The 27786-nt window shown below is 40.9% G+C and overlaps 1 long non-coding RNA gene across 2 annotated transcripts in view; it reads left to right on the top strand.

The window, feature by feature from the left end:
• LOC132762048 (uncharacterized) overlaps positions 1-27786 on the top strand; it is a 200606-nt gene that overhangs the window by 22315 nt on the left and 150505 nt on the right. For both annotated transcript variants that reach the window (XR_009630067.2, XR_009630068.2), the window contains one exon: positions 13091-13264. This is a non-coding gene — a long non-coding RNA (uncharacterized lncRNA). The remainder of the gene's footprint in view (positions 1-13090; positions 13265-27786) is intronic.

Below are 27786 nucleotides of genomic sequence, written 5' to 3'. Positions count from 1 at the left end.
GACTTCCTTAGGATGATCCAAAGAAGGAACATAATTCCTATACAACCATCATCATCATGACTGTTACCATCATATATGTCCTTTTCAGCCCTGAATCCACATACACACACACGCACACACACAGGCCTAGAAGTCAGTTTAAAAAAATTGACTGAAAAGCCCTGGATCAACTTATTCATGGATCAATGTAAATAGTATACCTTAACTTTAAAAAAGGAAAAAACATTCCCTTCTCTGAGAGGCAAAAGGCAAGAGCTTAGTTTGTCCCAGGAGAACCCAAAAAAGGAGCACTGGCCCTTTCTACTATTTAGGTGCTTATTTGACTGAGCCCACATGCCGCTGTTGCCATTTTCCTGTCCAAGCATTAAAAAAGGACAGAAGCCATGCTCTGGTGGAGAGAGTAGAGGAGATCAGCACTTCTTTTTAGGCTCTCCTGGGGCAAAGTAAGCTCATTCCTTTCACCATTCTACTTAGAGAAGACAATGGCTTTATGATCAGAGATAATAAAATACTTTAACGTTTATAAAAAGAAACTACCTCATTCTCTGAATAGAGTGGTCAAAGGTATTTTTGAATGCCTGGGTGGCAAATGGTAGCGGCCAAGGGTGACTGGTCCTTGAGGCAGCACTAGCACTTTCCTGTCTTTGCAAAAGGGACTCTCCACACCAACACAGTTGGTGGGGAGAGCGATTTGCCCCACCCCCTGAAGGGAGAGAATGGGAGGTTCCATACACATGGCACCCATTAAGGGTGGGGGGCACTGTACAACAAACACTCACCTAGAAGTCAACAAATGGGTGAGGGGACATCCATTGGCCCAGTAAAGAGAGAAGCTGATATCAATAAGCGGACACAGGCTTCTCCAGACTTTTACCTTCAGGTTGCCTGGTTGGGGATCCAGGGCACACTGACATCACACACGCAGTAGCTGGGGACGCTGCCTCAGCTTGCCACCAAGTTCCTTGACACTTAGTTTAGTTCAGGTAAAGTTAAATAGGTAACATTCAATAAAAGTTGCCCAATTTGAATCCATACCTTTGTTGTCTGTCTCGTTATTTCAGGGGTTAAGGGGCAAGGGACTCTCCACACCAACACAGTTGGTGGGGAGAGCGATTTGCCCCACCCCCTGAAGGGAGAGAATGGGAGGTTCCATTTAGAACCTCCTAGAAGAGGGGCGGGGGCTGGCTGATCACGTGAGCCAGCCCCTTACCTTCAGTCTTGTTAGACTTTCCACCCGCCACTCCCGCCCATTGACAGTATATGTTGGTTGCCCGTTTGGAGCCGGGTAGGAATTTTTTGCCTCTCATGTTCTGGGGGGTTTTTTCGCCTACCCTATACTGTTATTAGGGGCTAGATGGAGTGGTTTGGTTTAAATAGGCCAGCGTAAATAGTTCAGGAAAACACTGACATGGAGGTATACACATGGCACCCATTAAGGGTGGGGGGCACTGTACAACAAACACTCACCTAGAAGTCAACAAATGGGTGAGGGGACATCCATTGGCCCAGTAAAGAGAGAAGCTGATATCAATAAGCGGACACAGGCTTCTCCAGACTTTTACCTTCAGGTTGCCTGGTTGGGGATCCAGGGCACACTGACATCACACACGCAGTAGCTGGGGACGCTGCCTCAGCTTGCCACCAAGTTCCTTGACACTTAGTTTAGTTCAGGTAAAGTTAAATAGGTAACATTCAATAAAAGTTGCCCAATTTGAATCCATACCTTTGTTGTCTGTCTCGTTATTTCAGGGGTTAAGGGGCAATGACTATTGGATTTTCCATGGATCATATCAAAATCCATATTATTGGCCCCAAAACCTGACCTCAACTTTAGACATGAAGTTGATTTATATACATGAGTATATACGTAACATGCATATTTTGAATTTTGATTCCCAGTTTCCCAGCCTCTACTATTTTCTTGCTGGTATTTTATGGGGATTCCTTGTCTAGAAAAACCCTATGAAATTCACAGGGTTACTATAAATTGACAGGCAATTTGAAGGCACACATGCGTACACATTCAGTTAGTTTTCATGTTGGGAGAGAGAAAACTACTCATCCTCCTCTGGCTGGCAGAAGACATAGTAATAATACATCATATTGCATGTTATATATTACAGGTAGAGAGTTGTTCTCCAAGTGTGTTTGTTATGGAAGAACTATTGGGGAAGGAAATTTTGCAATTAGCAGATCTCAGCACTGAACAGTCAAAACCAAAACAGAGGTGATAAGATCCCTGTTTGTCAGCTAGGCTGAGTTCTTATCATGCAGAAAAATTATACTGATATATGGAAATATTTCAGTAGAAGCTACCTTGTTGGTGCCTTTGATTTCCTTAATCACAGACGCAAAGCTAAGCCAGAACCTAACACTCAGCTGGAGGCTGTCTGGAGCTTTCATTAGCTTCCTTGCCCCTCTTGATAAGAAGTGATGTATCCCTGAGCATAAGATACAGATGACCTTGAGTTATCCTGGAATGTGGTTAATGCTTTAAAAATGCACCCAACAAACAAGAATTACTGGGCCACCCCTGGTTGTTGCTATTCTTATGTACTCATCAGGCATCTTTGTGGAGTGAAGGTCAGAATAGGAAAGGCAGCAATGAATGAAACAGTGAATGTAAAATCAAATTATTTTCCAACCCTTTTATTCTTGCCTGCAAAATATTTTGTATACCTTGCTCCTCTCTATCAGTCTGATCTGCGCTGACAGAAAGATGAAGTATGTTAACAAGCAATAATCAAGTACCCGGACTCGTTCACACAAACAGGAAGCTTAAAAGCACATAGGTAATTGTTTGAGCCATTGTTGTCATCACAGCAAGTATAAAGTCAGAATTACTTTTTCACATTTAATAGTATAAAGGTCTCTCGGCTTGAAAACATGTACCAGATGCTGGATTTCCTCAAGGTTAACTGTGATTACAGCTCGCGCACACACATTGCAGGCAGAGATTAAATCACAAAATAATGAGATCCCCTCACAAGGTAGTATACTACTGTGATTATCCTCCTTATGCCTCTAAGATATGCTTCTGTTTTAAATTCTTTTTACAGAATATTGGAAAGCAGTATTTAAGGGAATTCTGTGGAACTCCTTTTGAACATTGATTAGATGAGGTCAACCTGAAAGGTTTTCTCAGCATTATTTATCGGCCAGTTGTTTTAATTTTCACATATTCATATACTCTAGTGACCTCAAACAATTACTCAATTAAGAATTATTCTAGTACAACAGGTTAAGTGCAACTTGTTATACAATCAGATTTGGTTAATTTATGCAAAGATATCTGGTTACAATTTCAAACAGTATTTCTATCAAACCAGGAAATGCAATTTTGAGATAAGTAGGATTGGTTGCATTTGAAGGTTTAAACTGTATCTTGGGAAGTTGAGAGAAAGGTCAGACTTAAGAAAATCAGAAATGATTAGGCAGTTGGGTGAGTAGTATAAGGCACTAATCACTGCTTTTGCTGTAATTAATTTTGATAGGAGTATGTATCAAATACAGTGCTGTAATATTTTTCAGTTGCTGAAATTGGCAAATCACAGGGGTATGTGCTGGGGTTTGGTTCAAGGATTTTCTGTCAGTGCCAAAATCTCTGGATACTCAAATTCCATTTTATACAATGACATAGTAAAATGGTTTCCATTATATAAGATGACAAAATCAGTGTTTACTTTTTGGTTTAAAAAATGGGAATATTTTCAAGTCATTGATGGTTGAATCCATTGATCATTGAATCTTTGGGTAAAGAGGGCAGGCTGTATTTATTATTTCCTATTGCTCTTTTATGATTGGCCATAATGATATTTTTTTTGCTTTTTTGCATATTAAACTATGGTTTGGTATAGAAATAAACAAGATGTGGCTTAGTGCCACACATAGCCTTCCCACCTCTATTTCTGTCCAACACTGCCCTCTTTTACCTGTGACACAAAACTTTCCTCCCTTCTCTTTATTCATTTATTTATTTACTATATTTTTATCCTGGCGTTCTTGACTTCGAAGGGTACTCAGAGTGGCTTACAGATAGGCAACAATGTGACGCCTTAACACCAATATACAATTAAACATTTAAATTAAAATTAATATCAAAATTGAACAACATTAAAACATTTTAAAACATTATAATCACTATAAAACCACACTATCCGCAATCATAATCTAGGTCATTCCGGTAGTCACTGTACATAATTCCAGTCCATCTATAGCACTATAGTTCTCCAAAGGCTTGATGCCAAAGCCACATTTTCACTCTCTTTCTGAAGGTCAGGAGGGAGGTGCGGATCTAATATCATTGGAGAGGGAGTTCCACAGCCGAGGGGCCACCACTGAGAAGACACTGTCTCTTGTTCCCACCAGTTGCGCCTGCAAAGGAGGCAGGACTGAGAGCAGGACTTCCCCTGATAATCTTAAACTCTGAGATTAAGATCTTCTCTTTAAGACGCAAAAAAAGGCACTTCTCTGATGTCTTACAGGGCTCTTGTATAACAGAAATGAACCACAGTCTTCCTATACCATAGAAATTTGCCACGATTGCCAATTAATTTTGTAGCTTACAGTGAGGGGGTGTGGGTTTCCCTGCATTAAGAATTCTGCACCTTCCAGGAAATTTTCCATTAACCCTCAGATTTATAGCATTGAGATAATTTTTATTTCAATTGTGCCATTAAAAATAAATCTCACACACCCAAAGAAAAGGGGTAGGAAATACTAACAATTTATCCAAATACAGGAAAATTAGAATTATAGTTTCAGTCTTCTCTCTGAAATGATAGAAATTTAGAGGCTGAACATAATTTTTTTTGAGGGGGAGGGCAGAGTTCCCATGGAGGGAATGTCCTCTCTGCTACTTCCTCATAGGTACACTTCTGGTTACTATCCTTAAAATTTGTTAACTCATGCATGAGTTAACAAAACAAAACAACAACAAAAGCAAAACTCTTCAAGAGCCTTATATTTCCAAACATTTCTGATCCTCCTCAGTCTCTTGCAATGAAGAAATGATAAAATTTTGCTTAAATTTCAGACTGTTTGTGTCAACCAGACTAAGTAGCAAAGAAGCTGACTTAAAACAGCAGCCTATGGTAGTTTCATTTTTTTCTATCCTCAGCTTTTTGTGTAATATCACATATAGATAAGATGGATATCCACATGTTCTCACTGCTCTGGTGGATTTGCATTAAAAAAAAAAAAACCAAACTTCCATCCCAACGCTCACGCCTATCCTTCTTACAAGCAGCCCTTGTCCTTTAATTCACTCTTTCCTTACCCTTTTTGGTCCCAGTGAATCATGGATTTGTAGTTATAATTATTTCATGAAACACTTGGGTATAAAGAAATGTCTATTCTGTATGTTTATAAATTGACAGTTGGTATAATACCTGTATCTGGAGACGTATAATTTTAGTGATGCACATCTGTTGGTTACTCTGTGAATTCTAGAGAAAACATATTAACCAATTAATGTATGCAAAAGCCTTTGAAGATGTAAAGCCCCATTAAAGAGCTGAGGGATACTAGCAACTAAGCAACATGCATTTTATTAACTTATATTGCTAAATATTTTTAGTAGTAGTCTCTTGAATGTACACAGCTGAATTTATATGAGAAAGAAAACATCAACTAATAAGTTTATGAATAGAAATCAGAGAAAGAGTAGTCATTTAGTATCTGAAAAACCATCCTTTATTGCACTATAATGTTTTTAAGGCAGAGCTACAATTCTCAATCACGCCATTCTTAATAACCAGTTGTTGACTGCATGTCTTGTTCAGATGTGTGTATATAAAGTTACATGTGCTATACAGGTTGAATATCCCTTATAGAAATTGCTTAGGAACAAAAGTGTTTTGGATTTCTTTTCAAATTGTTATACACCTGTATTTCCATATACATACATGTATATACATATATGTCAGAGATAAGATCAAAGTCCATACCTGAAATTCATTTATGTTTCATACACACCATTTGCACATAGCTTCAAAAGTAATTTTATGTAATTTTAAAAAATAATTTTGTTCACGAAACACATTTGTGTACAGAAAGCAAACATGTCACTAGTTTAGTCAACCATATAGGCAACTTTGGATTTTGTAGTATTTCAGATTGTGAAATTCAGGGTAAGTGGTGTTCAGCATGTAAGACTTTCAATTTCCCAATAGCATATATGGTAAAGTTACCAATGTCCCATAAGCTCGTTTGGTTGATGGGACAGAGAATTGGATTTGGGTCATAGGTCTTGAATTTAGGCTGCAATGCTATGGTTCTAGGAAGCCATCCTAGGAAAAATAAGGAAAATACATGCTCCTCCTCCAAGCTCTTTGATGATGTTCTGACTCCTAGGGATAAGATCTGATGTCAGAGTCCTCTCTTCTGACCTCAACCCCACCCACCTCATTTCACTCCCTGCCAAAGTTTCGGCTTCAGGAAGAGACAAATGTAGATCTGTAATTGCAATTGGAGCAGTGCAATAAGTGACAACGACAAATAATTGACAAATGGGATGGTCCTGGATTATGATTTGGATGGTGTGATTTTAATTGAAGTTTTAATAATTTATGTTATAATTGTTTGGTTTTAATTGTAATTGTTTACTTTTAATATATGTGTGTATGGCATTAAATTGCTTCCTGTTGTAAGGCCCCTTGGGTCCCCTCTGGGGTGAGAAGGGCAGAGTACAAATATGGTAAATAAATAAATAAATAAAATCTGTCCGCATATAGTGATGGGCAGGGAAAACAAGGACCTAGGTCTCCTGGAGCCACATTCCTATCAGTCCCTGTAATGAAAAGAAACATCCAGTCTAATTCCTTCACATTAAGGCAAGAGGAAAATGTCTTCACCCTCCCCCCACCTGTATAATTTGGGAAAAAACAAAACTTGTGAAAGGAGGAGAAAGCTGAAAAATTGATTTCACCAACACTTCACTCTGCTGGCTAGAGCTTGGTAACACTTTGGACACATTGGAAACTCCAGTGTGATATTCCCACTCCCTTTTGGAACTAATAAAGTTGAACATTGATAATTTAATATTAATATGTTGTTATATAGTATGAGAATAAAATGTTATTTGAAGCACCTTTATTTAGCACTTTATCGTTTATTTAAAGAGAAATTTCCACTATCCAAATCTAAAGTCATGGTTGCCTTTATTTTTGCAAATTAAATTTCTCAGTGCATTGGTATGAGTTAGTAGGTTGCAGAAATCACTGTGGAGTGATAAGAAGCTGATCGGTTCATTCTCTTCTATTTATTCTGAAGCAAGAACTGGTCCTCAGCCCTTTTTGTCAACAATGCATCAGTAGGACTGGTGGCCTTGGTGTCAATTTGTTGGCATGTCTCCTTCAAATTGTAATGTCAATTTTAAAGGACCTATACAGGATTCTGAATCTATTTGGAGTTCAGTAGCTTGAACATGGTATCTCCTTTAAAGTCTAAATTGAACTTAAAGAAGATTTCCCGGTTCTGATAGAATTACCATAGTACATTTTCAAAAGGGACTGGACAAATACTTCTCTTTTATTATGTCATAGTGATTATGTATACTGTACAATCATTATTGATTTGTATTTCCTAAGATTGTAGCTCTTAAAGGATGTGATAAAGCTCACCAAAATGCTTATCAAAATATCTAAGTCAAGACAAGTTACACTACAATACAGAGTACTCAGTATAATGGAGCTTTCCAAACATTTCATATTGCTGACGCACGATTTTTATACATATATCATTTTGCTACACAGTAATTCAGTTGATTAAACCAACCCCTTATAAGAGATACAGACACATTTATAAACTGTAATAGCAAAATGTATAGAACCATAACATATCTCGTTGATATTTTTTAAAAATTGTATGACATTGTTTATTCCACATAAATTCAGAGGTTTCTTGTTATGTTCCTGCGACACACTTACACACTGCAGGCGACACAAAAACTTGTCATGACACACAGTTTGGAAAGCTCTGCTCTATATATTGGGTTAGATCAGCAGTTCTCAAACTTTGACATCCCAACTGTTTTGGACATCAGCTCCCTGAAGCTTCGTTACCTTGGCCAACAGTTAGCTGGGAGCTGGAGACCAAAGCAACTGGAAGATCAAAGTTTGGGAAGATAAGACGGTGTACATAATCCCATCCAGTGTTAGGTTTAAACACTTTAAAACAGTAATTAATTAAATTCACAGTACTAAGCGACCCTAAAATTTGTTACTGTTGATAGTATTTTAAATTCAAAACAAAAGGTGTCCATGTCAATCCGTAAGATTGCCAGGCAAGCAATGTCTTAGCATTAACTTCAGTGGATGCAAATTTCTTTGTCATTTCAGCCTGTATGTTTAGATGTTTGTTTGTTTTTTAAAAAAACAAACAAACAAAACTCATTGTGAGATTTCAGAATTCATCCCTGGCAAGAATATTTCAACTTTGGAACATTCCACAACAAATAGCCTGAAATAAGTTGTGTTTTCCATTTTCAGAAAATAATTAGGAACTGGAAAATAGTGGAAAGACAGAGCATAATGGCAGTTTAATGAAGTTATGCTTTGTAAAATGAGAAACCCCTCTGTGCATGTACAGTAATGTCTCACTTATCCAACCTTTGCTCATCCAATGTTCTGTATTATCCAATGTAGCCTCTTGTCCGAATTCAGAGCTATTTTAATACACTGTGATGTTTTGCTGCTAAATTCAGTAATTACTACATAACGTTACCATGTATTGAACTCCCTTTTTTGTCAGTTTGTTGTAAAACATGATTTTTGGTACTTAATTTCTAAAATCATAATGTAATTTGACATTTAATAGGCTCTTTCTTAATCCCTCCTTATTATCCAACATTTTTGCTTATCCTGCTGGCCCGTTTATGTTGGATAAGTGAGACTACTGTCATAGTGTAGGGTTTTATTGGGGGCAGAGCATATTTAGCCACATGTGTTTTTTTTACCCCTATTACTAAAGAATATATCTTTATAGACCTTTTTTACATTATCTTACATCCCTTTAAAAATGCACATCTAAATGTGCTTAGTGTCTCGTATATTTCTTTCTTTTAGAATGTAAAGACTGTCTTACTGTACCAGCCACATGGTTTAGATACAAGAGTGACCCACCATTACGAACCATGTTTGCATTTCAAGGGGAACAAAGACACTACACTTTTAAAACAAACAAACAAACAAACAAACAAACAAAAAGGATTCCAGAAAGGTAACTTCTTCACCTAAACATGACAGCACCAATTAAAGGTGATATTCCCATCTTGGAACCACAACTACATCAGGGCATCTTGGAAAGAATTTCAGTGTGGTGTAAACCTTCACAGGTTTCTAATGAACTGAAGTTCATATTTGCAAATTTGCATTTAAGATGAAGCTTTTTTCACTTTTAGGATAAAGGGAAGTATGCTTTCCTGTTATTATGGCTATCTTAATAAATGACTGTTTCATTGCAATAACCTTTGGAAGCCAGTGGTAGGAAACAGCTTTAATCTGGGTCAGATTGTTATCAGACTATCATTTACAATGCAGACCTTACATTGACTGGCAGTGAGCATCCATGGTTTATTGTTTAACGTGCAAATGGCATTTTACATCCACAGAATAAATTATCTCTGTAGGAAATGCTAAATCATTATCAGGCATAGATTCATTAAGTTGTAAGATGCCCATCTTTTGTTTTACCAGCGCAGAAATCCCCATCTGATAGATGCTTACCCAGACTCTCTTCTGAACACTCCACCTACCACCTTTCAAGATACTCTATCCACCTTTAAGCAGCTTTCAGCATCAAGGCATTTCCTCTAATGTTTAATTGGAATCTCTTTTCTTACAGTTTGCATCTGTTGGTACTCGCCATATCCTCTGCAGTAGCAGAAAGGAAGCTCCATCTTCCACATGACAATGGCTATCATATCACTTTTAAGGCTTTCCCAAACAAAATATACCCAGGTACCCAAAACATTATTTATAGGGCTGAGTTTCAGGTCTTTTCTTATATTCATCACTCTTCTTTGGCCCCTCAGCTTGTTGATAATCTTAAATTTTGGTGCCCAGTGCTAGATACAATTCCGCCTACCACTGTATTCGTTTTCTGTTATTAATCACACTGCTGACTTCTGTTATATTTGTGGTCTACCCAGACCACATTTTTTTTTTCTAATTGGGATTACCTGACTGAAAAATGGAGCATGCTTCTGCATCATTAATGATTGTGTAGAAGAAAGAGTTTCGGCAGATGTTGCTTTTTTTCTGCTTGCTGAAATTCCCTCTTCTGTAAACTATTAAATGTACAGGAGCACTCTCCCATTTTTATTCTGACAGTTCTATGCCTAATATAGAACATTACATTTTATTTATTTATTTATTTATTTAAAACATTTATATTCCGTCCTTCTCACCCCAGGGACTCAGGGCAGAGCACAGCATACACACGGCAAACATTCAATGCCGGGACACAGATTCACATACAATACATAAACATTAAAAAACATTTATCAAAATATTAAAATACACCATTTAAAAACATCCTAGTCATCCGCGTCAAATCATTGGCCTGGTCATCTTTCCTATTGCCGCTTTATTGCCCTGTCCCGAAAGCTTGGTCCCACAGCCAAGTTTTTACCATCCTTCTAAAGGACAGGAGAGAAGGGGCTGACCTGATCTCACCAGAAAGGGAGTTCCATAGCCGGGGAGCAATTATTATTATTATTATTATTTTATTATTATTATCACCGAGAAGGCCCTGTCTCTTGTCCCCACCAATCCTGCCTGTGACAATAGCAGGACGGAAAGGAGGGCCTCCCTGGAGGATCTTAATATCTGCGATGGTTCATAGGGGGAGATGTGTTTAATTGGGCCGGGGTAATTTGGGCCGGGGCCGTTTAGGGCTTTATAGGCCAAAGCCAGCACTTTTGAATTTTTCTCTGCTCAAATGCATTTTGTAAGCTTTGATCCAGTATGTTAGAGTAATTCTGTTCTGGTCTTCTGGTGTACTAGCCACCACACACAGAAACACATTTTGGTGTCACCAGCTTTCTATCCACATCATTTATAAAGATTTATCAGTATTGGACCCAGTAAAATAGCTAACAGAACCACCTAAAAGTAGTGTAATAATGAACATGTCTTTCTTGCCTGGCAATGTCATAATTTGAGTTTCCACTTCATGTATTTCAACTTGCTTCTTCTCAAAACCATTAGTGATAACCGCACTAGTAAGCTGAACTTTCACTATGTGTGTGTGTGTGTGTCTCTTTCTGACTTCCTCCCTCCTCTCTTTGTTGTGTATATGTGTTTTGAGAGGGGGCGAGGGAGAGGGAGAGAGAGAGAGAGAGAGAGAGATCATACAGACATCCTGATATGGCTAGACAATAGTTCCCAGCAGCCCTAGGCAAGACAGCCAATTGTGAATTATGCTGGGAGCTGCAGTCCAAAAGCATCTGGAGGGCTTCATAATTTCTACTCCTGTATGAGGCAGAGTAAGCCAATTTCCTCAGGTAGCATTTGCCAGTAAGCAGTGGCAGAGGAGAGGCAGAAAACCAGAGGTAAAGCATTAGAGGAAATAACCAAGGGCTATGCAGCCTAGATTATATTCCTAAATTAGGTTGCTGTAATGAAGAAGATGAGACACATAATTTCTCTTTCTCCCTCTTTTTCTGTGTGTAGGGGAATCTGAGTATTTAATTTATTGCACTGTGACTAAATGGCCACTAAAACCTATTTATTAAGAGGAACAAGTTAAGTACTGTATAATGAAACAGGGTAGGATGTGATAATTTTAATTGCCAAGTACAGCTAGTTTTAATTACAGGATACAGGTACTCAGCAACTTATTGTTTTCTAAGATGCTAAGACAGCTTTACCCAACCATCTCCACTGTCCTAGATATTTGGGATGCAAATTCCTCTAGCTGGCTCGACCAATGATCAGGAGGACTGGGAACTCTAGTCCAGAACTTCTGGAAGACATCAATTCAGGCCAGGCTATGCTAATGGAAACATGAAAAGAAAGTGTTCTGCAATCTGAAAAAGTTGATATTTTTTTTAAAGTACTGTCTTTTTGTTCTTCCTTCCTCTGGACTGTTTTTAATGCTGGGCTTGTGTTTGGGTAACTATTGTTGCTGTTGTATGCCTTCAAGTCATTTCTGACTTATGGCGACCCTGTCACAGGATTTTCTTGGCCAGATTTGTTCAGAAGGCATTTGCCTTTGCCTTCCTTTGCACCCGAGAGAATGTGATGTGCTCAAGGTCACTCAATGGGTTTCCATGACTGAGTTGGGATTTGAACCTTGATCTCCAGGGATGTAGTCTAACGCTCAAAGCACTACACCTTGTTGGCGCTACCTTGTGTAAAAAAGTTAGGGGTGAAAATATGCTCTCTGTGGGACAGGACCCTTATCACTTCCAAGTGTTTTTGAATGCTTGGGAATATATTCAAATTTCCTGACACTACCACCAGTGTCACATTGCAATTACCATATATACCTGTGTATATATCAGCCTCATGTACAAGTTGAGGGCAGGTTTTGGGTCCAAAATTAAAGATTTTGACATGATAGGTGGGTAAGTCCTTGGTCAGTCCACAAAGAGCAGAAAGTGCTAGCACTGTCCCAGGGGGGCAGTGCTGGCATATAGTTGCCATCACTGCCATTTTCTTGCTCAGGCATTCAAAAAAGCCAAAAGCAATGACACAGTGTAGAGAATAGATGGGCTTGTTGTTTTGGGGTTTTTTTGCTCTCCCAGGACAGACTAAACATTTACTGCTCAGTTCAGAGAAGGGGATGGTTCCTTTTTTGTAACAGTGAAAGTATAATACTTACACTGACTGACCTGTGGATAAGTCGAACCAGGTTTTTTGGATCAATGTTTTGACTAACATTTCTAGACTTATATATGAGAAAGTCAATCTTTCCTTCTTCCCTTTTTCATAAGACAAATGATTTTTTTAGTATACAAGGTAGGGGAAAGTCTCACCCCCCCCCCCTTCTCACATACACAATACCATACCATATCATAAAACTATTGCTTACATTTTAAAAAGCAAGATATTATTCCTGATGGGCTCTTTGTTTTACATTTCAGAGCACTGAACCTATGCTTTTGCCTTTGCTCCTCTCTGTGTAGCGATGCCTGTCAACATCCACCAGAGAGCAGAGCAGCTCTGAAGACCCGGGCCTTTTATGCTTTGGAAATCAATGGAGACAGCTACACAGCCAGATCTCGGCCAAACAACATGGATTGCAGTTCATTTCAAAGGTCAGCGCATATTTAAACTTGCTTCATTACTTCCACCTTTATGCCTGAGATTTTCATTTTTTGAAAATCAGTTTACCTAGGTTCCTTTAGAGACAGAAAAAAAATGAAAGTGCTGAGTCCTATTTTCATTTGGAGATATCAAGCTTTTTATCAAATTATAGTGGTGGCGTTTCAGAATATTTCATATCTGATCAGAAGGAAAATCCAAAAATAATTTTCTCTTTATTCAGGAGTCTTTCAAGCTCTAGGACTGTTTTATTTATTACTTGATATCTGTGCACTAGTCAATCATTTTTGAATTCAGACTAGAAAATAGATTTTTTTATTTTTTAACTGGCTAAATATATAAATAAATAAACAAACAAATCATAAAAGCTGTAGTATTGAAATCCCGTAGGTTGCATTTCTAGCATAAAGTAGGAGCTTTGCTTCTCAGTCTTGCCAAACACCTAATGTTGGTTTTAACCACAATAGATGGTAATGAAGCTGTATTTTAAGCAAAACATCTTGCATTAGTTAATTATGGGCACTATATACCTCCTGTGTATTTGCACAGCAACATTTATCTTTTAGCTTTCAGACTCCTGGCTGCCTCGTGTCGTTCCGAACACTTCCGTGTGTCTTTGTAGCAAAACATTGGTGCTTTCACATTGTGTGCCCATGCGCATGCCAGGTGGGTTTTGTTGTTTTAAAAAAGATGTAAAGGCTTCATCTGAATATGACTCAAAAGAATGGATCATCTCTTTTGTTTGTTAACCCAATATAACCATTGCACTGCTACATAACTCAGAAACATTGACTGGAGGAGAAATAGGGACTTCAGGGACCTAATTTCAGATCTTGCAGGCCTTTTCTTTTCTATGAATATATGAAACAAACCTAAACATAAGTCTTCACATAGTAATTTTCCTTTCTGTGATTACCTTCCCTTGTTCTGCAACCAATGCTTCCTACGGCAAATTAGTCCCCACAGCCCTCCTTTCAGATTTCCCATCTCTCATGCTTCTCAATGGACTCTGCATTAAGAACATGATGAGAAGGATGCTGATAGTGATCCTATGATAAGGGGAAAATGTGGTGCTACTGAATAGTCTCTTCATTCTATTACTGTCTGGAGTAATAATACTGTTGCTTCATTGGCTATCCTATAATCCACCAGAGTTCATTCAATACAGAAACGGCAATTTTAGCATCTCTATGGGTACATCTACATCACAGAATGCAACTTGATGCCATTTTAACTGCCATGGCTCAAAGCTGTGGAATCCTGGGATTTGTAGTTTGGTGAGGCACCAGTCCTCTTTGGCAGAGAAGGCTAAAGATTTTGTAAAATAAGTCCCATGATTTCATAGTATTGAGCTATGGTAGTGTAAATGCTGTCAAACTGCATTGATTCTACAGTATAGATCGGCGGTCCTCAAACCCAAGGGCCAGATACGTCCCTCCAAGGTCATTTACTCAGCTCTCACTCAGGGTCAACTTAAGTCTGAAACGACTTGAAAGTACACAACAACAACAACAACAACAATCCTATCTCTTCAGCCAAAAACAGGCCCACATTTCCCATTGAAATACTAATAAGTTTATATTTGTTAAAATTGTTCTTCATTTTAATTATTGCATTGTTTTTAATAAATAAATTATGTGCATTGTGCATAAGAATTCATTCATGTTTTTTTCTTATTATAATCTGGCCCTTTAACAGTTTGAGGGACTGTGACCTGGCCCTCTGTTTAAAAAGTTTGAGGACCCCTGGTATAGATGTATCTCTGAAGCTGCCCTTTACTAATGCTCCTCCTCCATACACAACAGATATCTGAGAAGCTTTTGATGCTTTTAATTGGACCATCAGATGGAAATAAATTACCATATTGCTGGGAATTTCCCTCCCTTTCAAGGGACACACAACATTTGGCTAACCACAAACGCCAATATTTGATGTTCCTTCTGGGAAGTTTGTCCAAGCATTTCCGTGAGGAGAAAAAATGTATCCTGGAAACATCTATTTAACTATTAATTATAATAGTGATTCAGAACACAAAAATGCACTGTATTTGACAGATAATAGGACAAGAGCAGTTGGGGTTATTACACTAGTATTTCATGTTAATAAGGAGGATTTTCTGAGATGATAACATTTAAGAAAGGGGTATCCTTTGCTCCTGTTTTAGGCATAATACTTAAATGAAAGGACATAATTTCTTAAACATGAATTTACTAAGTCTAACGTATCAGCAAATTATTCTTAAATTTTCTTTAAGAAACAAAGCTATAGTAGAATCTACAGCAAAAACTTTTGCCGCTCCTACAAGTGTTATCTTGTTTAAAGTCTTGTTATTGTAAGCAATAATGAAATAGAGAATAGCAAAAGCTGGAAGAGTTACTAGTTCCTTAATAATATCACTGTCTTTGTGGCTTTTAGTATGTAGTATAAGCAGCAGATGCCTTCCTTAGTATTCTTATTTCAAATACGAAGCAGCAGCCGTTGTGGAATTGAGGGTTTATGGACTAAGCCACCAGGAGCATTGATGCAGACTTAAAGATTCAAATGTGATTAAGCTTTTTTTTTCCAGAATTTCTTGTGGGCTTGCAAGAAGCTTACTCTGTATGTACTACACAATAAGACAGGAGGATGCAAGAATGTGCAGTTGACAAAATACTGCCCCAAAAAAGATTTGGCAAAACTGCTATAGCTAAAGAGCCTTGTTACTCATAAGAGCTAACATGAGTTTGACTGTGTTTTTTGAAGGCTGCGCAAAGTCACACACTTATCAGTCTTTGTGTGCAATGGGAATTGTTCACGATTTATAGAAAAACTGAGTAGGGGGATATTTCTTGATTCTATTCAAGAATAACAGCAGACAGAAAGAGTTCTGGTAATATCTGACAGGTCTTAGATGTTACTTGCTTACTTACTTAGGCAATCCCTTGTTGGATGAGTAGGATAGTATTCTATGATCAGTATTCTTGTGGATCCGTAGGTGTCTGTGGAACCCTGCATCTTCTTCCGCAGTGAGGACATTGGTTTCCAGGTGGAAGGCGGTCTTGGTTGGGGTTGGCTTGACGCGCCTTCCTCCTGGCACGTTTCTCTCTTTCACCCTCCATTTGTGCCTCTTCAAATTCTGCAGCACTGCTGGTCACAGCTGACCTCCAGCTGGAGTGCTCAAAGGCCAGGGCTTCCCAGTTCTCAGTGTCTATGCCAGAGATTTTAAGGTTGGCTTTGGGCCCATCTTTAAATCTCTTTTCCTGTCCACCAACATTCCGTTTTCTGTTCTTGAGTTCGGAGTAGAGCAACTGCTTTGGGAGACGGTGGTTGGGCATCCGGACAACGTGGCCGGTCCAGCGAAGTTGATGGCGGAGGACCATTGCTTCAATACTGGTGGTCTTTGCTTCTTTCAGCACGCTGACATTTGTCCGCTTGTCTTCCCAAGAGATTTGCAGGATTTTCCGGAGGCAGCGCTGATGGAATCATTCCAGGAGTTGCATGTGATGTCTGTAGACAGTCCACGTTTCGCAGGCATATAGCAGGGTTGGGAGGACAATAGCTTTATAGACAAGTACCTTGGTATCCCTACAGATGTCCCCGTCCTCAAACACTCTCTGCTTCATTCAGAAAAATGCTGCACTCGCAGAACTCAGGCGGTGTTGTATTTCGGTGTCGATGTTGACTTTGGTGGAGAGGTGGCTGCCAAGGTAGCAGAAATGTTCAACATTTTCTAATGTTACATCATTAAGCTGTATCTCTGGCATTGGAGAGGGGTTGGCTGGAACAGCACTTTAGTTTTCTCAATGTTCAATGACAGGCCGAGCTTCTCGTATGCTTCTGCGAAGGTGTTTAGAGTGTTCTGTAGATCTTCTTCTGAATGCGCACAGACGATATTGTCATCAGCATACTGGAGTTCTATAACAGATGCTGTTGTAACCTTGGTTTTGGCTTTCAGTCTGCTGAGGTTAAACAGCTTGCCATCTGTCCGATAGATGATTTCCACTCTGGTGGGAAGCTTTCCATCAACAAGGTGAAGTATCATAGCGATGAAGATGGAGAATAAAGTTGGGGCAATAACACATCCCTGTTTGATGCCTGATTCCACCTTAAATGGGTCACTTTGGGAACTATTGCTGTCCAAGACTGTTGCCATCATGTCATCATGGAGGAGCCGCAGGATGTTCACAAATTTGTTAAGGCACCCGATTTTTTGGAGGATGGTCCAGAAGGCGCTGCGATTCACTGTGTCGAATGCCTTTGCAAGGTCAATAAATGCCATGCACAGAGGTTGATTTTGTTCCCTGCATTTTTCTTGGAGCTGTCATGCAGTGAAGATCATGTCCACTGTTCCTCTGGAGGTGCGGAAGCCGTTCTGGGATTCTGGGAGGGTGTCTTTTGAGAGGGGTAGAAGGCAGTTTGCAAAGATTCTTGCGAGGATTTTCCCAGCGGAGGTTAGAAGGGAGATACCTTGATAGTTTCCGCAGTCTGTTCTTTCCCCTTTTTTTGAAGAGAGTGATGATGGTGGCATCCTTGAAATCTGCTGGGATTTTCTCGGTCACCCACACTTTTTCTATGAGCTGGTGGAGTTGGTGTGTCAGTCCAGGTCATCCCTCTTTAAAGATTTCAGCAGGGATCCCATCAGGTCTGCTGGCTTTGTTATTTTTTTGTTGGCTGATGGTATTGCTGACTTTTTCCAAGCTAGGCAGTGCTGCAAGCTCATCCCTGGTTTGTTGTTGCGGGATTTGTGAGAGAACCTCTTTGGCCACGTTGGAGCTGCGGTTCAGGCTTTGGTAGTGTTCTTTCCAACGTAGTGCAATTTAGTTTTGGTCCTTCAGGAGTTTGGTTCCATCTGATGAGCGTAGAGGCTGTATGCCATGGTTTCTTGGTCCATAGATCACCTTTGTGGCTTTGAAAAATCCCTGAGCATTATGGGTATCTGCCAGGTGTTGGATTTCTTCAGCCTTCTTTGTCCACCACTTGTTCTTGAGTTCTCTTGTCCTTCTTTGGACCTCAGCTTTTGCACTGGCGTAGATCTTTTTCTTAGCAGCACAGTTGATGTCTCTCTGCCATGTTTGGAAGGCTTTCCTTTTCTTGTCAATTAGCTGTTGGATCTCGTTGTCATTTTTGTCAATCCAATCTTGACGTTTCTTGGTTTGATATCCAATAGTTTCTTCGCAGGCTTGGATGATGGAGGTCTTCAGTTTGTTCCAATGTTCCTCAACATTTTCGGGGTGTTCTGTGGGTAGATGGTCCTTGAGTGCTGTTTGGAGAAAGGCTCAAATGGAGGGCTCCTGAAGGGCTTGGGTGTTCATTTTCTGCCTTGTCTTTCTTTCTTGGAGTCTGCGCTTAGGGGTGATCTTGATAGCCATTGTGGATCGGATTAGCCTGTGGTCATCAGCACCTGTCCTGGCTCTTGTGAGGAGCACATCACGGCGGTCTCTGGCACGTGGGATTACGTAGTCTAAGAGGTGCCAATGCTTTGACTGGGGGTGCTTCCATGATGTCTTGAGCTTGTTTTTCTGGCAGAAGAGCATGTTGGTGATGACAAGGTTGTGTTCTGCACATTTGGTGAGAAGCAGGATGCCATTCAAGCTGCTGTTTCCAACCCCGTCTTTTCCTATGGTCCCTGGCCACAGGTCAAAGTCTTGCCTGACTCTTGCATTAAAGTCCCCCAGGAGGATGATTTTGTCCTCCTTAGGTATCTGCGATAGGACGGTGTCCAGCTGACAGTAAAAAAATTCCTTGATGTCTTCATCAGCATCTAGTGTTGGTGCATAGGCACTTATGATGGTTGCCTGTTGGTTTTTGGCAAGATCAATTCAGAGGGTTGAGAGTCGTTCGTTGATGCCAGTGGGTGCTTTGGTCAGATGTTTCACCAGATCATTTCTGATAGCAAAGCCAACTCTGTGCATTTTTTGGTCTTCTTCGGGCAGTCCCTTCCAGAAGAAGGTGTAGCCTCCTTTTTCTTCCTTCAGCTGTCCCTCTCCTGCTCTCCGGGTTTCCTGAAGTGCTGCTATGTTGATGTTAAGACGTCCCAGCTCCCTTTCAATGATGGCAGTTCTGCGTTCGGGGCGTTCACTGTCAGTGTTGTCCATCAGTGTCCGTACGTTCCATGTACCAAAGTTCATTTTTCTTTTTTGGCTGCAGGGTGGTGACCCCACTGGACGCGACAGTCCAGTCAGGGATAAGAGAGGCAGGCTATGTTTAGGGCACCTTTTCTAGCCCCTTCCCTGTGTGGGGTGAGCATAGTGGGTCCTAAAAAGGGCTGCTCAGTCATGGATACAACTGCCGAACTACTCAATGGCCTCAGACCTTGAGGTAGAACGACTGAGTCCGTATCCACCGCCCATGTGCCAGTCTATGACTAGGGGCTTCCAGATTTTACAGTCCTGCCCCCGTCGCCACTAGCTGTTTTTATTTTCTTGTTTATTTATTTTCTTGTTTTTATTTTCTTTGGAAGATGCCTGTGCGTGAGTTTTTTTAAATGTGTGGAGTCAACACACAGTCTTCACAGAGTGAGGTTCCACTGGTGGTGTAGTTTAACACAATGACCATGTCTTCTCAATCTGTTGCAGTCTTCTTCTAACTTCACAGCCATTGTAACATGTACCATGTTATCCTCCGCCTGCTCCGCTGTTGAGGTCTTTGGGTCTTCAGACTGTGCTTGGTCTGGAACCTCCCCCACGGCCACTCCTGGGAGTGCACAACTCCAGTCGTTGTGCCCGCAGGTTCATTGGAACATGCAAGCCCCCTCACCACGACATGGTGACATCCATCGAGGGGGATGTTAGTACGTAATGAGTAATCAAGTACAAGGTGACAGTCCATCGAGGGGGGTGTTAGTACTTGATGAATAATGGTACAATACATTGCCAAAGGATTGTGAGGTGCAGCTACACTGTATAATTAATGCCGTTTGATACTATCTTAACTAGTACAATGCTTTGACAACATGGGAGTTTTAGATTGGAGAGGCAACAGCACTTTTTGACAGGGAAGGCTAAAGACCCTGTAAAACTACTATTCCCATGATTCTATCACATTGAACCAAGGAAGCTAAAGTGGCGCTAAACTGCATTAATTGTAGTGTAGATGCGTCCCAGGACTACCATTTTGGGTATATAACCACCTCTTAGAGAAATATGTTGAAAATCAAAAAGGATCTCAGGAAGACAAATCACTGAAGTCTATGTCATGGGACTAGAATAGATCATGTAACACATCAGTTTGAGATTTTGAATTCAGAGTAGTTATTCTTTCCTCATTTTCTAACTGCCAATTAGTTTAGAAGGGCAGAACCAAAGGTAGGTTTGCTCTAGGCTGCAGGGTCCATCAGCCAGAAAGGAAAGGGCTTCTGAAAGTGGGGCTACCAAAGACAGAGACTGGGGACTTATCTACATGAGTCCCAAACCCAAGACTTGTCCCAATGGACCACAGGATTTCCCCAAAATGCACAGTGACTTCCAGTGAGTATTGCAGGTTTTTGTTGTTGTTGCTGATTATTATTTAAATTGACCTTTCCCTGTTTTTAGCAAAGTTGGGGGATACTAGCAAGTTTGCTTAACACTGCAGAGTATACTGTGGTTTCAGGGCCACTCCGGAAAACAGGATCAAATTAAATTTGACCTGATCTGCTGCCCAGATTGGACACCTGTATCATCATCTTTTCCCTGCACTGATCAGCAGAGAGAAAGGGTATGAAAGGGAAAGAGGATGGATTGTGCCTGTGTAGCTAGCCACAATGTTCCATCAAAGCTCCTGATGTGTTTGTGATGTCAGAATAAGATGCTCAGATGACTAGCATGAAGAAGGGGAAAATTACTTCTTCCTTCTTGCTGGTCATAACATCAGGAAATAACAACAACAACACCCATGATGGCCAGGATATTATTTAGATATTATTTCCTATTGCTTGTAACTCATCAGATAAAGAGATGTAAGAATCACTTCAGGTTAGTGGATTATGTGTGCACCAAATTGCTATTTTCTCATAGCCTATAGTTTCCATTTTGAAAAAAGATAGTCCAAAATAGATCAAATCCATATAGAAACCATCTGGTAGAAAATAAATGCTAACTATATAGCTCACAGCCTTTCTCAGAGCCCTTCCAAACAGGCCCAAAAATGTGGGACCTGTCACATTTTTACCTGAGGTGTCCAAACAATGCCGTATGTAAAAGTGAATTAATTCGGAATTACTGCAGTTATTCCAAATTAATCAAATACCTGATTAGACCTGGACCTTCCTGAAAGGCCTGGATCTAATGGGGTATTGGGCCTGTGGGGACTCACTCTTGGGTAGTCTCCACAAGTAAAAGTGTGAGGTGGCAACCCCCCCCCCCCAAGCTCCCCAAAACGAGCCTTATAATTTAGAAAAACCTGCCGGGCTACCCTTCAGCTGCTCCATGAAACCTCCTGGCATATACAAATGACATGCCAGGAAGACTCAGGGAGCAACTTAATGGTGACCTGGTAATTTTAAAAAAATTTTAATGCTTGCTTTGGGGGAGGGGTGGGTAGTCACCGAGATGGCATCCAGACACACAAACTCAAATCCACACAAAAAGTGGGTTTTAAAACACTCCCAGTCCCTTGTGTGATCCAATGTCTCTCTTGGACCCCCACTGTGATCTTAACCAGTTCCTGGATAGGTCTTTTTTAGTCCAAAATGTATCAAAATGTGTAGGGGAAGGCATGAAAAATCCACCAGCCTTAAATTGATCTCAGAGCCTACCAGGAGTGATGTGAAATTGCTTCCAATTGCCTTATGGTATGGTGTGGTTCTCCAGAGCTCTGGGAAAGTCCAAAATTGGTTAGCAGTCATTCAGGCTCTGGAGTTGTTGGGAGATGTAGCCAGTGGAAGAGGGTAGTGTCAGCTGCCAGAGAATATGACTGTAGCTTAACAGCTTTGGAATATGTGTTGCATATTCCACCTTTTGGAGTGGAAATATAAAAATGTCCAGTTCTCAATCCCGTGTCCTATTTATCACTGCACATCAGAAGGAATTGCTGATGGTCTGGAATATGAACATAGAAACTTGCCTCTTGAGTAAAATTGAAACAGATTACACAATTCTGTTCCAAGCTTTCTCTCTAAGAAAACATGTATTATGATAGTGTCAGGTTCCTCCTTTCCCTGAAGTATCACCACACTTCTTAATTCCATTAAGATTGGCAGGCATCATCCTTACCCACTGCTCCCATGATTTGGAGATTTTTTTTCTTCCAAATGTGCAGTTATAAACCTGTTGGTGGGCAAAGTTCTTCAGATTTGTGGCGGACAAACATAATTGCATAATAGAAGAAAATAAATTTTCTTAGCATTAGTTGGATTACTCCCAGTTATTTCCTGGGTTCAGTCCTACGTCACTTACCAGAAGAAACTATTTCTTGCAGTCAGTGAATAAGAGGCAAATAATTCATTATATAGTGATTGCAAGTTATGATAGATAAATAAGACATGTAAACAAATATTTAGATTTTTGGAAAATATGGAAACGTTTATTGAGTATAGTATAAGTAGATAAAAGATGTGTAATTTAGTACAGTAAGCTGCTCCTTGCCAAAAATCTGAAAAATAAGAGGCAGGGTAGGGAATGATATCCTGAATTTCTGGCCATTTTGGAAGAAGACAAGCCTCATTTTAAAGTATGAACTGGAATTTTCCTTTGAAACCCTGCTGACAAGAAAATGGTTTCATTGTTGCATTCAAGAGAGCAATCAGTCGTTAGCTGTCTTGTTTATTCCTATTGAATCAGAGACTTCACTTAGACACCTCCCTATTGAATAGCTTCCAGAGTTGTGCAATCCTGTTTGTATCTGGAAGACAGTAAATGTCAATAATTGATTGGCCTTGGCAATAGGGCAAAGCAAAGGCAATTCCACAGAGGCAAGAGAGGATTTCGGGATTCTTTTAAAAAACGAAACGCGATGGACCCCTAAAAACAAAACGAGTTTAGAAACAAATTTTTCCGTTGTTACCCAGGCCTAGTGCACAACCATATGTAACCTATTCCTGTTTTCCTGCATGATGCCTATTTAGAATCCACTCACCCAATTTGACATGGATTAAACAGTGTAGGGTAGGTGAAAAAAACCCCTAGAACATGGAGCGGGGGAAATTCCTACCCAGCTCCATAAGTACCCATTTTAACAGTACACTGTTAAAGGGCGAACGGATGGATCAGCACCATGTCAGGAATGGAGGTAAAGGGCAGGGAGTGTGCTCACACTAGCCCCACCCACAACAAGTCCTGATCGGGACTATTTTGAGGAATCTTGGGGTTCTTCCTGTCATGGAGCCTGGCGATTCTGTCGATGCCTTGGTTGATCTCTATAACAGGGAGATGACCAGGGCGATAGATACGATCGCTCCCGAATGCCCCATCACGTTGCGTCATGATAGGCCGTCTCCCTGGTTCACCGAGGAGTTGGCTGTGATGAAGCATATGAGAAGGGGGCTTGAGTGCATTTGGAGGAGGTCTCGGGACGTGTCTGACCAAGCACGGGCTACTGCCTCTCTTAGGGCATATACCGTGGCTATACGGGTAGCCAGGGAGTCTTTCACGACTACCTGTATAGCGTCTGCAGCAAATAGACCAGCGGAGTTGTTTCGGGTCGTCAGAGAACTCCTTCAGCCACCTGTGGTGGAGGAGGCCTTTGATGACCCAGCAACTCGGTGTTGCGAGTTCGCACACTATTTTGCAGGTAAAGTTGCTCAGATACACCTTGAGCTGGACTCCAGTTTCATCACAGTGCCAGAGGAGGTGATTGAGGCATCTGCTTGTCCAATTTTGTGGGATTCTTTTAGGCTTGTTCTTCCTGAAACCGTGGAAGAGGTCCTTGGGGCTGTGAGGGCGACCACGTCGGCTTTAGACCCTTGCCCGTCATGGCTAATTAAATCGGCCAGGGAGGGGCTGGTTGATTGGTTTGTGTTGATTATCAATGCATCGTTGGAGCAGGGGTTTTTTCCATCTTGACTGAAACAGGCTGTGGTTCATCCACTTCTTAAAAAGGTCTCCCTTAACTCCACGGTGCTGAACAACTTCAGACCAATCTCCAACCTCCCTTTCTTGGGTAAGGTGCTGGAGCGGGTGGTTGCCTCTCAGCTCCAGGGCTTTTTAGATCAGTCACAGTCTGGTTTCAGGCCTGGTCACAGCACTGAGACAGCCTTGGTCACCTTGGTGGATGACCTCTGTAGAGAGCTGGACAGGGGGAGTGTGACCTTGTTGGTTCTCTTGGACATCTCAGTGGCTTTCGATACCATCGATCATGATATCCTTCTGGGTCGACTCTCTGGGATGGGTCTCGGGGGCACGGTCTTGTCGTGGCTCCGTTCCTTCCTGGAGGGTCGATCCCAGATGGTGAAGCTGGGAGATGCCTGCTGGGATCCGTGGCCTTTGACCTGTGGGGTCCCCCAAGGCTCTATCTTGTCTCCCATGCTCTTTAACATCTACATGAAACTGCTGGGAGAGGTCATCCGGAGTTTTGGAGTTGAGTGCCACCTCTATGCACATGACACACAACTCTATTACTCATTTCCATCTAACTCCAAGGAGGCCTCTTGGGTGCTGGATGAGTGCCTGGCCGCTGTGTCTATCTGGATGAGGAGGAACAAGCTGAAGATCAATCTCGACAAGACAGAGGTCCTCCTGGTCGATCATAAACCAGACCGGGGTATAGGGTGGCAACCTGTGTTGGACGGGGTTACACTCCCCCTGAAACTACAGGTCCGCAGTTTGGGAGCCCTCTTGGATTTATCGCTTATGCTTGAGGCTCAGGCGTCGGCGGTGTCCAGGAGGGCCTTTGCACAACTGAGACTTGTGCGCCAACTGCGACCGTACCTCGCAAAGGCTGATATGGCTGGGGTGGTCCATGCCTTGGTCACCCCTAGATTGGACTACTGTAATGCGCTTTACGTGGGGCTGCCCTTGAAAACGGCTCGGAAATTTCAACTGGTCCAATGGGCGACGGCCAGGATGTTAACTGGTGCCCCTTACAGAGAGAGGTCAACCCTCCTGTTCAAGGAGCTCCATTGGCTGCTGTTTATTTTCCGAGCCCAATTTAAGGTGCAGGTGCTTACCTACAAAGCCCTAAACGATTTGAGACCATCCTGCCTGCGTGACCGCATCTCCGTTTACGAACCCACGCGCTCACTTCGTTCATCCGGAGAGGCCCTGCTCGTGATTCCACCTGCGTCGCAGGCACGTCTGGTGGGGACGCGAGACAGGGCCTTTTCTGTGGTGGCCCCCGACTCTGGAACACCCTCCCCAAAGATCTTAGACAGGCCCCTATATTGGCAGTCTTTAGGAAGAACTTGAAGACCTGGCTGTTCCGATGTGCCTTTCCAGAATAGGAAAACTCCAATACCAAGTCCCAGAAGCACTTTAGTAGAAATTAAGATTGCCGGCACACTGCACTTACCCTATAATCCTACATATCACTGTCACTTCAGCACTTTTAATCTGTACCCATTACTCTAGCCCGGCCCATTTTTATTGCGTCTTGATGTATTGTTTTATTGCTTGTTGTTTTTAATATTGCTTAACTGTTTTGATTTGCTTTAGGTTGTGTTTTGTTAATCGAGTCCTTCAGGAGATGCTAGCGGGGTACAAATAAAGATAATAATAATAATAATAATAATAATAATAATAACAATAATAATAATTTTGGTCTCCTCCTTCGCTGGAAGGGAGCAGTGTCCTTTCCCTACCACATTCTGAGCAGTAGGGGAGCAGTTAAGCTTAGTTGCACCCCATAGCCCCCTTAGATTGCTCAGTGGTTCTTAGCATCTGTCATTTTCTTTTGAGAAACAAATTTGAATTAAACACAGACTATTTTGTTGAGAGTCTACTGATATCTCTTTCTGTCTTTTGAATAAAGAAAAATGTTTTTGCTTAAAATCAGCTTGTCCTTGATCATTCATTCATTCATTCATTCATTCTTTGGAACTACTCTGAATAACCTTTATCTGCAAGATCCTACAGAGAGTTAGTGTCTGGGAGAGTATTTTCCCCAAACTAAAATTCAGCACACTGATCTTATCATAGTTGAACTGATGAATCTATGGCCAAATACCTGAAGGGCCACCTCTGTTCTACCCCCACCATTCCTGTTTGTTGACCAACCTGGAAAATTGAGAAATGTTTGGAAATTCACAAGTTTCACACCCTTGGTACAGCTGAAAGCTGAAGAACTATTCTGTTTTTACTATATTCATTTTGAACTCTGGATATTTGCTGCCTTTGCAGAACTTTCAATTTGCATTCCTCCTTTAAAACACACAGAGATTCAAACTTCTCGTTATATATTATGGGATTTAAATCTTTCATTTCATAGCTCTTTCTTATTTGAGAGTTTAAAGGATGTTCTTGCTTTCCTGTTAGAACAAGATCAAAGGGCAAAATTAATTAGTTAATAAATAAAACTATATTTTTTGTAGTTGACAAGCACTAGTTTCTGTATGAAACAGAAACATGTAATGCAAACATATTGCTGTTGCTTTAGTAAAGAAATGTTTTGCATATAGAAAGCACCAGGAATCTCCAATTGAAAAGATCATATTGTGAGGAGCCCCTGACTGTCAAAGTAGACAACACTAGTTGTGTTATCAGTCTAAGCCTAACAAATATTTATAGCCTTTCTCACACATTTGTGAGAATGATGGAGGGTACTATATGGAAGTGAAAATGAAGCTATGCCTGCTGGTTGTGGTTGTGTGTCTTCAAGTAATTTCTGATTTATTTTGACCCTGAGGAAAAGCTATCACAGGGTTTTCATGGGCAGATTTGTTCACAAGGGATTCACTTGTGAATAAGCAAAACCCTTGTTATTCAGGTTTCAGGGAGTTTCCATTGCCAAGTGGGGCATCAAACCTTGGTCTTCTAGAGTCCCGGAGCAACATCCAAACCACTATACCATGCAGGCTCTTTCTCTGGCTGCCTATCCCACCCAAATTCATATTGGAGAATACAGGGGCAAGCTTGGCATGCAATAGAAGCTTGGAGCCACAATTTCATGTCTGTCTCCAGACCAAGCTATTGCACATTCTGAGGAACTTATGAAGAGTATTTATGTTTTCAGATATATACTAGCCGTCCCCTGCCATGTATTGCTGTGGCCCAGTCTGGTGATCTGGAAAATAAAGTAATGAGAAAGTGTTGGTTTCTAATATATGTAATGTCTTTATGCTTGTGGGTAAACAGTATTTGATCACGTTTTCTTGCCCTGGTGAAGGAAGTTGGACTGGATGGCCTTAAGTATTTTCTATTGGTCATAGGGGTTCTATGTGGGAAGTTTGCCCCAGTTCTATCATTTGTGGGGTTCAGAATGCTCTTTGATTGCAGGTGAACTATAATCCCAGTAACTACAACTCCCAAATGTCAAGGTCTATTTCCCCCAAGCTCCATCTGTGTTCCTAGTTGGGCATATGGAATATTTGTGCCAAGTTCGGTCCAGATCCATCACTGTTTGAGTCCACAGTGCTCTCCAAATGAAGGTGTACTACAACTCCCAAACTCAATGTCAATGCCCACCA

The sequence above is a fragment of the Anolis sagrei genome, chromosome 1, assembly GCF_037176765.1.
Source record: "Anolis sagrei isolate rAnoSag1 chromosome 1, rAnoSag1.mat, whole genome shotgun sequence".
NCBI lineage: Eukaryota > Metazoa > Chordata > Lepidosauria > Squamata > Dactyloidae > Anolis > Anolis sagrei.
The sequence above is the reverse complement of the archived record's forward strand: the minus strand, read 5'-3'. Positions and strand labels throughout refer to the sequence as shown.